Source organism: Eupeodes corollae, chromosome 1 (genome assembly GCF_945859685.1).
Source record: "Eupeodes corollae chromosome 1, idEupCoro1.1, whole genome shotgun sequence".
Classification (NCBI taxonomy): Eukaryota; Metazoa; Arthropoda; class Insecta; order Diptera; family Syrphidae; genus Eupeodes; species Eupeodes corollae.
The window spans coordinates 195,494,620-195,509,725 of NC_079147.1; the positions used below are offsets into that span (position 1 = coordinate 195,494,620).

Below are 15,106 nucleotides of genomic sequence, written 5' to 3' on the forward strand. Positions count from 1 at the left end.
TACAGGTGCTTTTATATTTTCTGAGTGAAGTACCTAATTCGATTCATTCATTGCTCTCATCACCCGAGCAATTACACACATTTTGTCTGTCCAAAAAGTAGGTAGATAAGGGATTTCATTTGGAGTGCATAATCTTCAATTTTCCATCCAACTAATCAGGTTAAAAAGGGACACTTTTATTTGTTATTTTCTTTCGAATAAAATATTCAAAATGTCATTTATCCAAAATGATTTTTTTTTTAATTTAAATATCTGTGTGTGTTTTTGTATTTTGTTGTTTTGTATATTCTTCTTATAACTTTGCACCCACATGTTGTTTCCATATTCCAATGACAACACCACCGCCATCGCCACCGTCAAGTACGACCAAAGGTATAACAAAATGAAAAGAAAGGAAAAAGAAAGCTTCAAGGACATAACAGAAAAATGCGAGATTCTTACCTATAGTATCTACCTGCCTATGCTAACAACGCCTGCCTGAACCAATTCTCTAAACACTCAAAATCCACCACAACCCCCTCATCTCTCACCCACTCCACTCGCTCTTTTTACTATAAAACAAGGACCTTTCATTCTATTTCTACTTCTTTTATTTTCTTTCTCTTCGTGTCCTTTTCTCATACTGGAAATTGTGAAAAGTCATGTGAACATTTCATAACCTCTTTTTTCACTCACCAAAAGAGAGCTTTTTTTCAACATTTTTGCCTCTCTCACTGTCTCACTGGAGTGAGAGAAGGCTTTTTTCGAAATTCCCTCAAAATCGAGGATGGCTGGCTCCTGGCTCTGGAGGATAATGAAATGATACCAAGAATATGAACATAGAAGAGCCACCCTCTCAGTCGTGGAGTTCCAGTCGTACGGTCTGTATGGAGCTCTCTCCGCGTAAAAGAATTTTCAAAAAATTGAGAAAAAAGCCTTAGAAAAATATCCTTAAATCATTTTCGAATAAAGTTTAAAAATTTTTGATGGTAGTGAATTTTTTTGGAAATCTTCAAATAAAATATATCAAAAGGTTCTAAGTTAAAAAAAGATAAATCCTCTGTACCTGCCTAAGGATTTCGATATAAAGGCAGTCAAAGAAAAAAAAATATATATTTCCCCATCTGTACGGTTCCCCCCATCATCATATCGTTGCGGTGTGTGTATAGACATCCTTTTGCTCCTCGCTGCTGGTGGCTGCTGGTGTAGTCTCGTGTCCTTTATTTTATTTGTTGTTGTGCTCCTGGTACTGGTGGCTGCTGTTTTTCTGATGGTGTACTAGAGTACGTACTGCTCTCAATCTCGCTCACCAGTGTGCTTTTATACGTGTGTTCCTTATCTAGGGCTTTCAAAACGAAACCACTCTCATTCCCAAAATCCACGTCCACCTCCTGAAACCCCACAACCCACAACGAAACCAAAATCCACCGACCACCGCCCTCTCTATCAACGCCGCCGCCGCTCCGAGCCGCCACCCGTTGTCGCTGTCGTCGTTGTCGTTGTCGCTGTCGACTCCGCGCCGCCTCTCGCAACCCTAGCAATTCACATAACACCGACCGACGACAACGAGTGTACGTACAAGGATATTGCGTAAAAGAATTCCCGTCCTTGTTGTCCTTCGGGAAGGATATGAAACGGAATAAACACTACGCGTGTTGTAAATAAAAGCAAAAAGAAAAAGTTAAAATAAAAAGAAAATAGAAATATTCATAATTCAAACACGATGATGATGATTGTGGTGATGTCCTTTTTGTGATTTCGTCGATTTTTTCTTGCTTCTTTGTTTTTGATTCGAGTGTCCTTTTTTTTTGTTTTTGAAGTGAGTGTGTTTACATTGGATTGATTTCCATTTCATCATTCTTGCAACTTTATATTATGCCGACAAGAGTTCTCCCTTAAAAAAAAAGAAATGTATTCATATAATCCTATTATCCTAAGATGATATATATTTTTGGTATCCTTTTTTGTGCGGAAGATTTAAATAATAAAATCCCTTATCCTTCAAAATTTTTGAAACATACCTATCTCAGTGACAACAAGGTGGATTATAATTAAATTTCAAGGAGTTTTATTCTGATTAGGTGTATCACTTCACCGTCTCCGTTCTCAAATCTCCGGCTTTCAGTCTCCGGTATCGGTCTTGCTATTGGTCCTGAATGGTGATGTCCTTTTTGTCGTTGTCGTTTTCGGTTGTGCGTGTTTGAATTTTCTATGAATTTAATTTTGTTCGTTTCGGACAAGCAAACATCCTTTTTCTAGAAATCCTGCTTCACATCATCTTTGACGTCTTCGGTTCGTGATAAGAGTCGTTCCATCAAATCTCAGAATATACCTACCTACATTTTTATCCTTTGTGCGTGTGAGTTTAATTATATCTACGTATATAAAAAAAAAAGAAAAAGTGAAGTGTGTGACAGGATCCTCTCTCTTGATGTCTGTCAGTTATAATAAAGTGTTGTTATCAATAGAAAAACAAATCAAGTTTTTCATTTGTTGTTGAAAATATAGTGTTTGAGTGAGTGAAAAAAAAAGATATCTCAAGAAATATCCTTCAAAAAGGATACGGATACCTACCTCGCTATACACGTGTTGGTGTTAATAGCGCTTAGTGAACTTAATTAAACGCTTCAGGATACGTATCTACGGAAATAGAAAAGTAAGTCCAAAGTTTTTTTCATTTCGAAAATCTTGAATGAAATATAAGCCTAACCGACGACCTTCGTTCTTTTATTTCCTTTGTGATAATTCACGTGAAAATAAAACAGTTTTTTTTTTCTTATTCATATTTTTATCTTTCTCTACTTTTGTAATATGATTGATGTGGGGTTAATTAATCAGACGCCAAATTAAGCTAATGGGAGTTTGTGGCGCTGCTGCCATGTTTGGATACCTATGCTAAGAACTTATACCTACCTTAGTCTAAGGGTGTTATGGTGGGATGGGGGGTTAGGGAGTTGAAAATTAGAGGGTTTGGCTTGTGTGATGGTGGGTTAAAGTCTCAAGGGCGGATAATTGCCGTGCTTGCTCACCTTGTACCTACTACATTCATATGAACGAACATATCCAAAGTCCGAGTGTCATGTCATAATATTTTTCATTTATAATATTATGAGGAAAGGAGGAAGGTGCGAGTATGTTTTGGAAAAGCAAGGGTCCTTGGGTTGTCGCGGAAAAAGGGGTTCACATTGAGGTAAAGGTAATGTGCGTGATGTAGAGTCACTTAAAGTGAAGATATACGTAATATCTCTACATACATACGTATGTTATATAGCAAAGGGACAACAAGAAAAAAAAATTAATTTCAGTCATACATTTATGGAAATTTTCCAGGACACTATCATCAGCTAGGTAGCTAGGTTGATGCCGTTGGTGGGTAGTTAAAGTTATAAATACCTACATAGATAGCTATGAATGAATATAGTTTTGTTTCATTGAAAAAAAAATGATAATAAATATGAAATATTTACTCGGTTTTTCTCTCCCTGGGAAAGTACACACATCAGAAGTAGGACATCAGGAGGTTGCATTATTTAAATTAGTTGAGAATTTGTGTACATTTTTATATCATGAAGGGTTTGGCTCTTGAAAAAATAACCTCGTAGTGAGTATGTCAATAATCATATAAATGACGTATGATGTTGTATAATTGGAGTTTATAGTTTATAGTTAGTTTGTCTGTCTATATAACGTCTATCGTTATAGGTACTTTTGTATGTTATTAAAATAGAAATGTTTCGTTTTACCCTAGGAAAATAGCCCGAAAAATGTCCCTCTCTAAAGGTTACGTAGTTCATTTATTTATTTGAATGAAAATAACTTTAGCTTAAAATTTTAATGGAAAATGTTATTCTTTTATTTTGTATCTTTACCGGTTCCCATCTACCGATTCATTTGTAAGAATTTTATAAAAGTATTCGAAGTTGATTCTTTGATAACATATAATTACATCAAATCACTACTATTTATGTTCTAGAATTCCATTGGAAATCCGGTTAGAAGAACCAAAAATTGTTAACTTTAACAAAATATTACCCGTGTTTTGTTGGAAAATCTATCCATAGTACAGTAGGATTTTACACGAATAACAAAAACAATATCCATAGTGTGAATAACACCGATAAAAGTTAGAGTAGAATCTTACTATTGATGGGTTTTTGACATTTATACGAGTCTCGAATGGATATTATGTGATTTCGTTCTCAAATGTTGGTACGATTGTTATTGCATTTGTATCTCGATGGCTGTGTTCGTTGAGTAGTTGTGCATTTGAAATTATCCATGTGTTTTTATTGGGGAAACCAAATCAATCTGTTACTGTTGATATTATTTAGTTTTGTTAATGAAAATGGACTAATTGGGCTTTTTTGCAAGAGAAAACAATAGAAAATATAAATAAGTTTTATCTCAGTTTAGATTTAATAAATCTTTTTGGTGTTTCCACCGCACAGGAAGGTTTAAAAATGATTAAATATGACATTCTAAAATGCAAATGGTGTTTCGATGTTTTCGATGTGTGAAGTGCAAGCGAGATAGTTTTATTCGTGGTAAACAATGAAGAACTGATTAGTTCAGCAACATATAAAAATATGCTACCGACTCCATGTCCATTTTTAACTTCCAATAGGAAGTTATTGTATTGGGTCCGATTTGTCAAATTGAAAATTTTGACATTTCTCGACGTTTCAAGATCCCTAGAGTCGAAATAAAAGATTTTTAGAAAGATGTCTGTGCTTGCGTGTGTACGTACGTTCGCGACGTTTTTTTCGTTGTCCATAGCTCAAGAACCAGAAGAGATATCGAATTCAAATAAATTTTGTTGTACAGATAATAAGGCAGAAAGATGCAGAAAGGGCTCTCAAGAAAATTGCGTGGGTGTTTTTTTTTACCATAGCAGTTTGAAAAAAAGATGAAAATTTTGGTCAACCCTTAATATCTTACGAACCAAAAACGCAAGAGACTTAAATTAAATTTTATACGTGATATCAAAGAAATATATTTTTTGAAAAAATCCATTGAACTGTTTTTTTTATAAATCAAAAAAACTAAAAAAAAATTGTCACCTCTAAAATTTTACGACTAAAATATGATTTCATCTCCAAAACAATTTTGTTCAACGAAGATTAATGTTTTTGACATCTGATAAAATTTTGAGAAAAATCGAATTTTTTTTTATAAAAAATAAAAATCTAAAAAAACATAACTCAAAGTTGGTAAATAAATATTTGAATATCGATTCAAATATCTTTTCAATAACTTGAAATTTAGGCTTCAAACTTATTGAATCTTATAAGAAATATTGTTTTTAACATTTTGAAAAATGTTGAGAAAAATCGAGTTGTCAGTTTTTTTACAAAAAATTTAAAACCGAAAAAAAATGTGTAAAAGTTGGTAAAAATTGATTTTCGACTCAAATATCTTTTCAAAACTTTGAGATATTGGCTTTAGTTTACTTTTATCTTATAAGATATATTGTTTTCAACATTCAGTAAAATTTTGAAAAAAATCGAAATGACAGTTTTTTTTACAAAAAATTAAAACGGAAACAAAATTAACAAAAGTTGGTAAAAATTGATATTCGACTCAAATATCTTTTCAAAACTTTGAGATAAAAAAAATAAAACTAAAAAAAAAACAATACTAAAACTTGCTAAAAATTTACTTTCGACTCAAACAGCTTTTAAAAATTAAAAATATTTACTTCAAACTTATTTTATTTCACAGAAAATATTGTTTTCGATATTCAGTAATTTTTATATAAAAATCCAACAGTCCGTTTTTTCATAAAAAATAAAATCTACAAAAAATAGTACGCAAATTTGGTTAGAATTGATACGAGTACATATAGACAAGCTTTTAAGCAAGACAAATCGACAGACGGGATGGGAAGTTATCAGTGTGGGTCGCATCCCAGCCTCTTTTTTTAAATTGTAATTGTAATTCATTACCTGTCAAAACCAACTCCTCAACACAGGAACTGAGGCGATCTTCAAGCTCGATTCAACACAACATGTTAATGTAGTAGTCTACCAACAAACCCCCTCCTAAAAGCAATTGTTAAATGAACTTTTTTTTATAGAATCTCAATTTCCAGATGCTTTATTAACATTTCTTCTTGAAATTGTTCATTTTATTAGTTTTAGTTAGTTTTTTTTGCTTAGTTAATTTTAAAATGTGATTTTCACAAAACTTTTATCTATTTCCTTGTTTTTTTTTCGTATTATTATTCTGACAGATCTTCTTCCAGTTGTACCAATTTTTAAATACAAAAATCTGGCTACTGCGGATCGTAGAAATTTCTCACTGTACCATTATGGAATACCAAAAACGCATTTATTCATAACAATTTTTTGTGCGAGATAAATAATTTGAAGTCAATATTTTTCTTTTGTTCTTCTAATATTTGAGTTAAAAAACATGTCATATCAGTTTGTTGTTCTTTTTGTAGGCTTACATGTTTTGTTAAAAAAGTTGTCAGTTGATTTAAAAACAAAAAAACTTAAAATAACCTACAACACTTTGCATGTGATGAAATAGCTTGATTTCAAAATCTATTTTTGCTAACGAGATTTTTAGTCGAACCCCAATTGTTTTACTTATTTCAACAGCATATCTTGAACATTTTGTGTTTTTTTTTTTTAAAGAAAATTCAGCACAAAATTGAATCATTTCAAAGTCAATACCTTCACTTATTCACGAGATGTCGAGAATCCAATATTTTTTGTTGATTTTAATTTATATAAGAAAAATAACAGCTGGATTCTTTTTAAAAGAATATGACTGAATGTCGAAAACAATATTTTCTGTAAGATGAAATTAGTTTGAAAACGTTATTTTTAATTTCTAAAAAGATATTTAAATAGTAAATCGATTTTTACCAACCCTTAATAATGTTTTTTTGTTAGGTTTTTAATTTTTGTAAAAAAAAACTATTTTTTCGATTTTCTCAAATTTTTACCAGTTTGATGATCAAATATTTTTTGTTCGTAAAACATTCAAGGTGACAATTCTTTTTTTCTTCACTTTTTTTGATTTATAAAGAAAACGTTAATTGATTTATTTTCAAAAATATATCAGTTTGGTATCACGTCACAATGTGAAATATAAAATTAAATTTAAGTGGCTAGCTTTATTGGTTCGTGAGATATTTAGGGTTAACCAAATTCTTTTTTTAAATTGCTATAATAAAAAAAAAAACAACCAAACAACTTTTTAAAAGTCATTCCTGGATTGTTTTCTATATTAAAAAACTTGTTTGAAGTCGATATCTCTACTAGTTTTTGTGATATGGACGAAGAAAAAAACATCTCAACCGTACGGACGTACGAACATACGTACACACGCACGCACAGACATCTCTCTTAAAATCCTTTACTTACATTATATGGACTTGAAACGTCAAAAATTGTCAACATTTTCAATTCGACGAATCAAACCAATTACTTTAACAGCACTTAATATGACATGGATTTTTTTTATTTTCAAGTTTTCCATTTTGCTGTTTTTCAAGTATACAGAAGATTTTTCATACAAAATTAAAAGAATATATTTAAACACAATATAAATATTTCTTAAACACATATTTCTTAATATCTGTTAATTTTCTCAGAACATTTTATCATTAATTAACATACACTGTTTGAGTTTAATTTCAGAAAAAAATCCGTCAGAATTTCTTCAGAAAAAGAAATGTTCATGTTTTTCACAAAAAATTGTTCATATTTTAACTTTGGAATGTTTTAATGTATTTTAATATTATTCTCAAGAGAAATTAGAGGAAATTGTATTTTAAATTTGTTTTGCCCTATTCTATAGTTCCGGTTATACATTTTTACCATTTTAAGCCTTCTAATATAACTTTGAGATTGTGTCCAAGGGTTTCCAAATTCAGATATTCAAAAATGAGCTGAAATGTGATCTTTACACACATACAAACATGTACCATAACAATGTAGTATTTAAATATGTCCAAATGAACAAGGATATATGGTGGAAGACGGAATATCTTAGCCCCCATGTTTCTTATTTAAAAAAAAATGTTAACATATAAAATCAAAGACTGAAAAAACTATAAAATCTACATATCGCACGATAGAAAAGTGGCGCTACACAAAACTTTTTCAAAAATCCATTTTTCTCTTTAAACCCATCATTTTTGTTTGTAATCTTAAAATGACATATTATAAAAAGATAGTAATACTATATTTTGTCAAAGTAATATAGAAATTCAATATTTTTTTTAGAGCTATAGACAATTGAAGTAAAATCAAGTTTTTAAAAATCGAAAACTAGGCTTTTTGTTTAGTGACACTTCTATTTTCAACGTGCGATATGTACAAAATGCAGTTACAAGTTTTCTTAAGGCCATAAATTCATCTTGAGTGATCTTTTTAAATTAAGTTGTTTTTTGTCCATTTAGTTTCCGTAAAAAAATGGATATTCTGTAGACAGTTTTTATTAAATTATTTTATTATTTACTAAATACTATTTTTTTGTGTTCTTATTTCAATCTTCTTCTATTAAATTTTGGTCAAGTTCATCAAACCAAATCTCTAAACAAATTTTTATTACTTGAAAGAATTGGAAAAAAACTATATCTTTTCTAAAGTTTGTTAGGCTTATCTTTGGGTTAGGGATACATCTTTGTTTTAAATCCAGGTAAAAAAAATGTCTGTCAATGTGTTTAAAGTTGCTTTAAGAAACGAGGTCCAAATTGTCGACTCCGTGCAATTAACGCAACATTACCAAAAATTGACAATATCACGAAATTCTTTCGTTTTTGAAGCCAACCTAACTAACTTTAACTTTAAAAATATCGCAATTTATAGATAATCTTAATAATACCTACAAAATTCTTAGTAACTTTGTCGACTGGAAGTGGATATTTATTTTTATTATTCCACCTTTTTGCGTAGATCAACTATCAACCTAATTTATCAATTGACAAAAAAAATCGTATTGTGAACGTGAACTGATAAAATACTATACCAATTGTGATTCCATTTTTTTTTTATTGTGAATGTGCAAAACAAAAATGATTCAGATGAGTAGTCGAATGACCCTGTTTTTGTCGAAATGGCTTAGTTGCTAAAATCTCTAAAGTGATGAAGCCTTTTTTTAGCCACCACCAGTGAATACTTTGTGTATTTTGTTTCCTATTTTCTTTTTGTTAATTTTGTTTCTTGATCTATCCATACTCTCTCACACTTTTTTGAAGTTCTTTTATTCACTTTAGCTTTGGAATAAAATCCTTTGGAAAATTCAACTTAAACGTGCTTTTCCATTACGTAGACCAATTTGAACATAGTTTTTTTTTGTTATTTATTACTTTGTAATCCCTTTGAAAAATAAAGAATAAAGAATTGTATGCATTAATTATAATTCAAAATCATTGTTTACAATATTATTCAAAACAAATAAAATATTTACAATGGGTCAGTAATGTTGGTAATTGATAGTCACAATACTATTTAAAAAAAGAGGCTGTCTATTTGTCTTGCTTAAAAGTTTCTAGTTTCGTGTTAGTTTTAAAAAGTTTTTAGTTGAATTATTCTTAAAAAAATTAAAATTAATAACAATATTTTTTATATAAAGAAGCAGTTTAAATAAATTTTTAGTCGAAAAATATTGTTACCAATTTTAGAAGCATTTCTTAAATTTTTACAAATTAGATGAATGATATTAATTTGAGAGATATCAAGAACCGAACATCAATTTTTACCAAATTTGGGTACTATTTCTTTTAGATTTTATTTTTTAAGGAAAAAAAGGACGATTTTTATAAAAAAAACTTCTGAATATCGAAAACAATATTTTCTGTGAAATAAAAATAGTTTGAAGACAATATTTTAAATTTTTGAAAAACTATTTGATTCGGAAGCAAATTTTTACGAAGTTTTAATATTGTTTTATTGTGCAATTTTTATTTTTTGTTAAAAAAACTGTCAATTCGATTTTTGTCAAATTTTTTAGATTGTTTAAGACAATATTTATCATAAGTTAAAATTACTTGGAAACCATATTCTTTAATTTTTGAAAAGATATTTGAGTCGAAAATCAATTTTTACCAACTTTTTTAACTCTTTTTTAAGGTTTGAATTAAAAAAAAACTGTCAATTTGGTTTTTTTAAAAGTTTAACTGAATGTTGACAACAATATTTCCTGAAAGATGAAAGTAGCTTAAAACCAATATCTCAAAGTTTTGAAAAGATATTTGAGTCGAAAATCAATTTTTACCAACTTTTATTAATTTATTTAGGTTTTTATTTTTTGTAAAAAAAACTGTCAATTCGATTTTTTTCAAAATTTTACTGCATGTTTTAAACAAAATTTCTTATAAATAAATAAGTTTGAAGACTAAGTCTTCAGTTTTTGAAAAGATATTTGAGTCGAAATTCAATTTTTCCCAACTCCGAGTAATATTTTTTTTAGGTTTTTATTTAAAAAAAACTGTCAATTAGATTTTTCTCAAAATTTTATCAGATGTCAAAAACATTTTTCTTCGTTGCACAAAATTGTTTTGGAAAAGAAAACATATTTTGGTCGTAAAATTTTCGAGGTGACAATTTGTTTTTTTTTTTTCAGTTTTTTTCGATTTATAAAGAAAACCGTTAATTGTTTTTTTTTTTCAAAAATATACTTGTTTTGTATTTCGTTACAATATATAATATAAAATTTAATTCAAGTCTCTAACGTCATTGGTTCATGAGATATTTAGGGTTAACCAAAACCACCCACGGAATTTTCTTGAGAGCCCTTTCTGCATCTTTCTGCCTTATTATCTGTATAACAAAATTTATTTGAAGTCTATATTTCTTCTGGTTCTTGAGCTATGGACTACGAAAAAAACGTCGCGAACGTACATACACACGCACGCACTGACATCTTTCTAAAAATCTTTTATTTTGACTCTAGGGACCTTGAAACGTTGAGAGTTGTAAAAATTTTCAATTTGACAAATCGGACCCATTACAATAACTTCCTATGGGAAGTTAAGAATTGTCCAAAAATATCCGTTTACTAATAGTAAATAGTTAATTTTCACAATTAGGTGTTTTTGGTTTTGGGCTCAAATGGAAAAAAAAATCAAATGACTGATCAAAACTAGAGATTTCAGAGATTTTTAAGATTTCGGAAACTTGAGTTATTTATTAACCAACTTAAAATTTCGGCAATGCTATTATCGTCCCTAAAATAATACCTCTCTTCCAAGTTGTTATTTAGTTGACTGTAGAGCTACCTGTATAAAGATCCTGTGGCGTCATTTGTTTTATGTTCACTGGGGAAATGAGCTGGTATAAAGAAGCTTTTAAATGATCCTGGTTATTACACAAAAGGTTAAGTTCCATTCCACATTCTCTTGCCAAATTTATCCAATCAGCACACCAACTTGTTTTGGTTCGTATCACTTGAAGGGCAACTATCTTTGGAAGCCTATTATTGCTCAATTTCATAACTCTCAAGACGTAATCGACTTGTATTTTAAGGGTTCGTAGGAACATAAGTGATAATCCTGATTTCAGCATAATAACATAGTTGGGTGTATTTGATGGCAGTCTAAAAATTCGCTTAATATAATATCGGAGAAGTTTCTCAACTGTTTCGTATTGTTTCGTTCCTCAAGCTTGTGCCGCGTAAAACATGACAGACTCAGATACCGCTTCAAATATCTTGAACTTGCTGCTCTTTGCTATACTTTTGTTAGAAAAACATCTTTTCCAAGTGGCACTAATTGCACCTTTAGCCTTCAACTAGTTTCTCTCTTAGATGAATTTTCATGCTCAAATTTTTCGTTAAGTGAACCTCAAGGTATTTGAATTCCGTGACAAATTCAATGACCTCTCCCCCTCGTTTAAAATCTAAATTTTGGACACCATCAAACTCCAAACCTAACAATATTGATAAAAGCGGTTTATCATTAACTGCAATGATTCAGGTGATGCTGCCAAAAGAACAATGTCGTCCGCAAACAGCAATGCTTTTATTATTTGTCCGGCGAAGTCTATGCCACCTGGTAAGAGGTCTGTGAGATCTTCGATAAACAAGGCGAACAGACTCGGCCACAATGTACAGCCTCTTCTGACTCCCGATTGTGGTTTAAACCCTCTCGACAACTCTTCTCCAGTTCATACCTTAGCGATTGTATCGGCATATAGATTCTGAATAACGATCATATCAAATGCTGATTTAAAGTCAACAAAAATGGTATATAGCTTCTTGTCATATTCAGGAATGTTTCTACGATACTTTTGAGGGTAAAAATGTGGTAAACCGTCAAATAACCTGTCTTGAAGCCTTTTTAAAACTCCTTTAAGAGCTTGTTGTATTCTATCCATCTATTAAAACGTTTTTGCAAAACCAGCGTGAATATTTTATATGAAGCATTTAGAAAGGATATTGCTCTACAATTAGACACCTCGGCCAAACTTCCTTTCTTATGAATCGAGAAAATGATGGACTCCTTGAATTCAAGTGATTTTTGAATTTATTTTGAAACCTTTTAGAGAATTAACTCAAACATTTATTGAAGAAAAGTTGTTAATTATTGGGTATTCTATTTTGTTATTAAACATTTAAATTTTAAAATTCTGTTTTATTAGGTAATTTAAGCATATTTATTGTTAAACCAAAATATGTTAATGAAAGGCCAAATTGATTATTTTACAATTTATATTTATTCATTTTATGGACGTATTCGTCATTAATACATGCTCGTACTTTTCAATATTTTAGGTTTATAGAATGTTTATTTTTTGATATGAGCTAAAAATGTATGATAAATGATGGAGATTTTAGGAAAAATAGAAAATAAAAGAAATTGTTTTAATAAATTTCATGTTGAAAATCCCTTCATTAAGGACAGTGTCCTTCTCGATTTTTGTATTCTTTTTTTTTTTAATTTCATTATTTTTTAAGAGCTACTGATAACTTCCCACTGTTCCTTTCAAAAATATTTCATTTCAATTTAAACCAATTTCCATTCATGAAACAAATTTTGCTGAATTGCGAGGATGAAATAAAATTGAAGTTAATATTTTCCCTTCTTTTCAAGAGAATTGGGTCAAAAATGAATGTTCCCCAATTTTAAGAATTATTTTTATATTTTGTTAGGAATTATATCAATTGAATTTTCCAACAAAAAAAATTACCAAACATCTATATTGGTATTTAATTTTTTGTTCGTAAAATATTCAAGTTAACAAATATTTTTTTTTATTTTTAAAATTCATATCAATTGTAAATGACGTCGATAGCATTAATATGAAAAAAGAATCAACCAATTGATTTTATCTTAACTATAAAATTAAATCTAAACGACATATTGCCACTCTCTTCAACAAAATGGGGAGGTGGCTGGCTAAAGGATTAATGCCAGTAAGACTATTATTATGAGAGAAGTGGCCGTAGAAGAGGTCACCCAGTTCAACTATCTGGGAAGCTATTGGGCACTCGATGGTGGAACGGGCCTGAATGTCACCAATAGAAAAAATAAAGCCCGTAGATCATTCGGAATGCTTTCTAAAGTGTGGAACTCCAGAAAAATAACGCTCCGTGCCAAGTTAAAGTTGTTTGAGTCTAACGTAAAATGCTCTGCTGGCATCTCCAGAAGGTTACATTCTAAACTTCCAGTAACCACAAACCATATCTAACGATGAATTGTGGCTCAGAACTGGGCAAACAAAATTGGATGTTGACATCGCTCAGAGAAAGTGGCACTGGATTATATTGAGGAATCCGGACGACACCATAGCAAAGCAGTGCTTTCAATGGAATCCTCAAGGTAGAAAGCGGCCTGGAAGATCAAGAGAAACATGGAGATTATCTGTCATAAAGGAAGCTCGGTCCCAAAACATGGAGACGTGGTCCCAGCTCAGGTATCGTGCTAGGAATTAAGTAAGATTAAAGGAACTGGTTGCCGCCCTATGCTCCAGGTGGAGTTAAAGTGCTGCTACTAACAGCCGGAAACGAAGAAGAAGACAAAATTAAATTTATTTATGGTGCAAAATTTTAAACGATTTAGTAAAATGTTAAAACTCAGTAGCCTAAAAGATAACTCAAATAATTTTAAGTGATTTTAATATCTTAGTATATCTTTAAAATTAGCTTAATTTAAAATCACGGAATAATTTTTAGCAATCTGCTAAATCCATATGTCATCTGTCCAAATTTCTTGCTGATTTTCCTTGACAAAGTTAATTTGTAGGTTTGTTTATAATTCGTGAGCTATAATTTTTTTGTTTTAAATTAAAGGAAAATTTTGTAGACTTCGTAATATTGAAGAGACCCGCCATTAGGAAGAACAGTACGATATTTTCTGTCCCGAGAAAATCTCTTCTTATAGCTGGATGATTAAGAATTTTACTCTAGGTATACATTTTACAAGGAAACAGTTCGGTTTTTGGTTGAAAACATAAACACCTGAGATCAAATTACAAATCGTAGGATTAGTTTTCACCGGATTTACAAGTACTTGTGTCATAAATTTTGTATTAATAAATTTGCTTAAAACATATTTTAGTAAGTAAACTTCCTATTAGGGAACACGAGTTTATATATACACTGCGCGTCATCAGGTTAGCACACACTCTCACGTAACTGATTCCAACCAAACTAAATAAGCTAAAAGTTTTTTTTTTATTAATGGATGATTCAATTTTTAGTCAAATAAAACAAACATTTTTGTTTTTTCCGTGTTTTTTATATTGTTTTAATTTTTTGAAAATAACACAAAAAATAATAATTCAATTTGAGTCATCAGGTTAGCACATATCATTTTTTTCATTTTTTTAAAGCTTTTAAGCTTTGAACTTATTTCTTAACTTATACATTTTGTAATTAAAACATTGTTTAATAAATTTAATAGTGTGTAGATCCTCCCTTGTTGACAATGACCTCAAAGATTCGATTGGGAAGCAACTCGTACAATTTTTCAATATAATCCAAGGAAATGGATGACCAAGAGCGTTTAATGCCTTCGATTAGTTCTGGTTTGTTGGAATATTGTTTCCCAGACTCATAAACTTTACGAGCAAGAAACCCCCGCACGTTTTCTATTATATTAATGTCAGGTGAGTATGGCGGCCACTGAATTAAACTTACATTTTGTCCCTCAATCCATTTCTTAACGACC

General features: G+C 30.4%; 1 protein-coding gene across 2 annotated transcripts in view; it reads left to right on the plus strand.

The window, feature by feature from the left end:
* Window positions 1-831: 831 nt before the first annotated feature.
* Window positions 832-15,106, plus strand: part of LOC129942090 (gamma-aminobutyric acid type B receptor subunit 1) — a 561,118-nt gene continuing 546,843 nt past the window's right edge. For both annotated transcript variants that reach the window (XM_056050889.1, XM_056050888.1), the window contains exon 1: window positions 832-2,635. The gene's annotated coding sequence lies outside the window, so the exon portion shown is untranslated. The remainder of the gene's footprint in view (window positions 2,636-15,106) is intronic.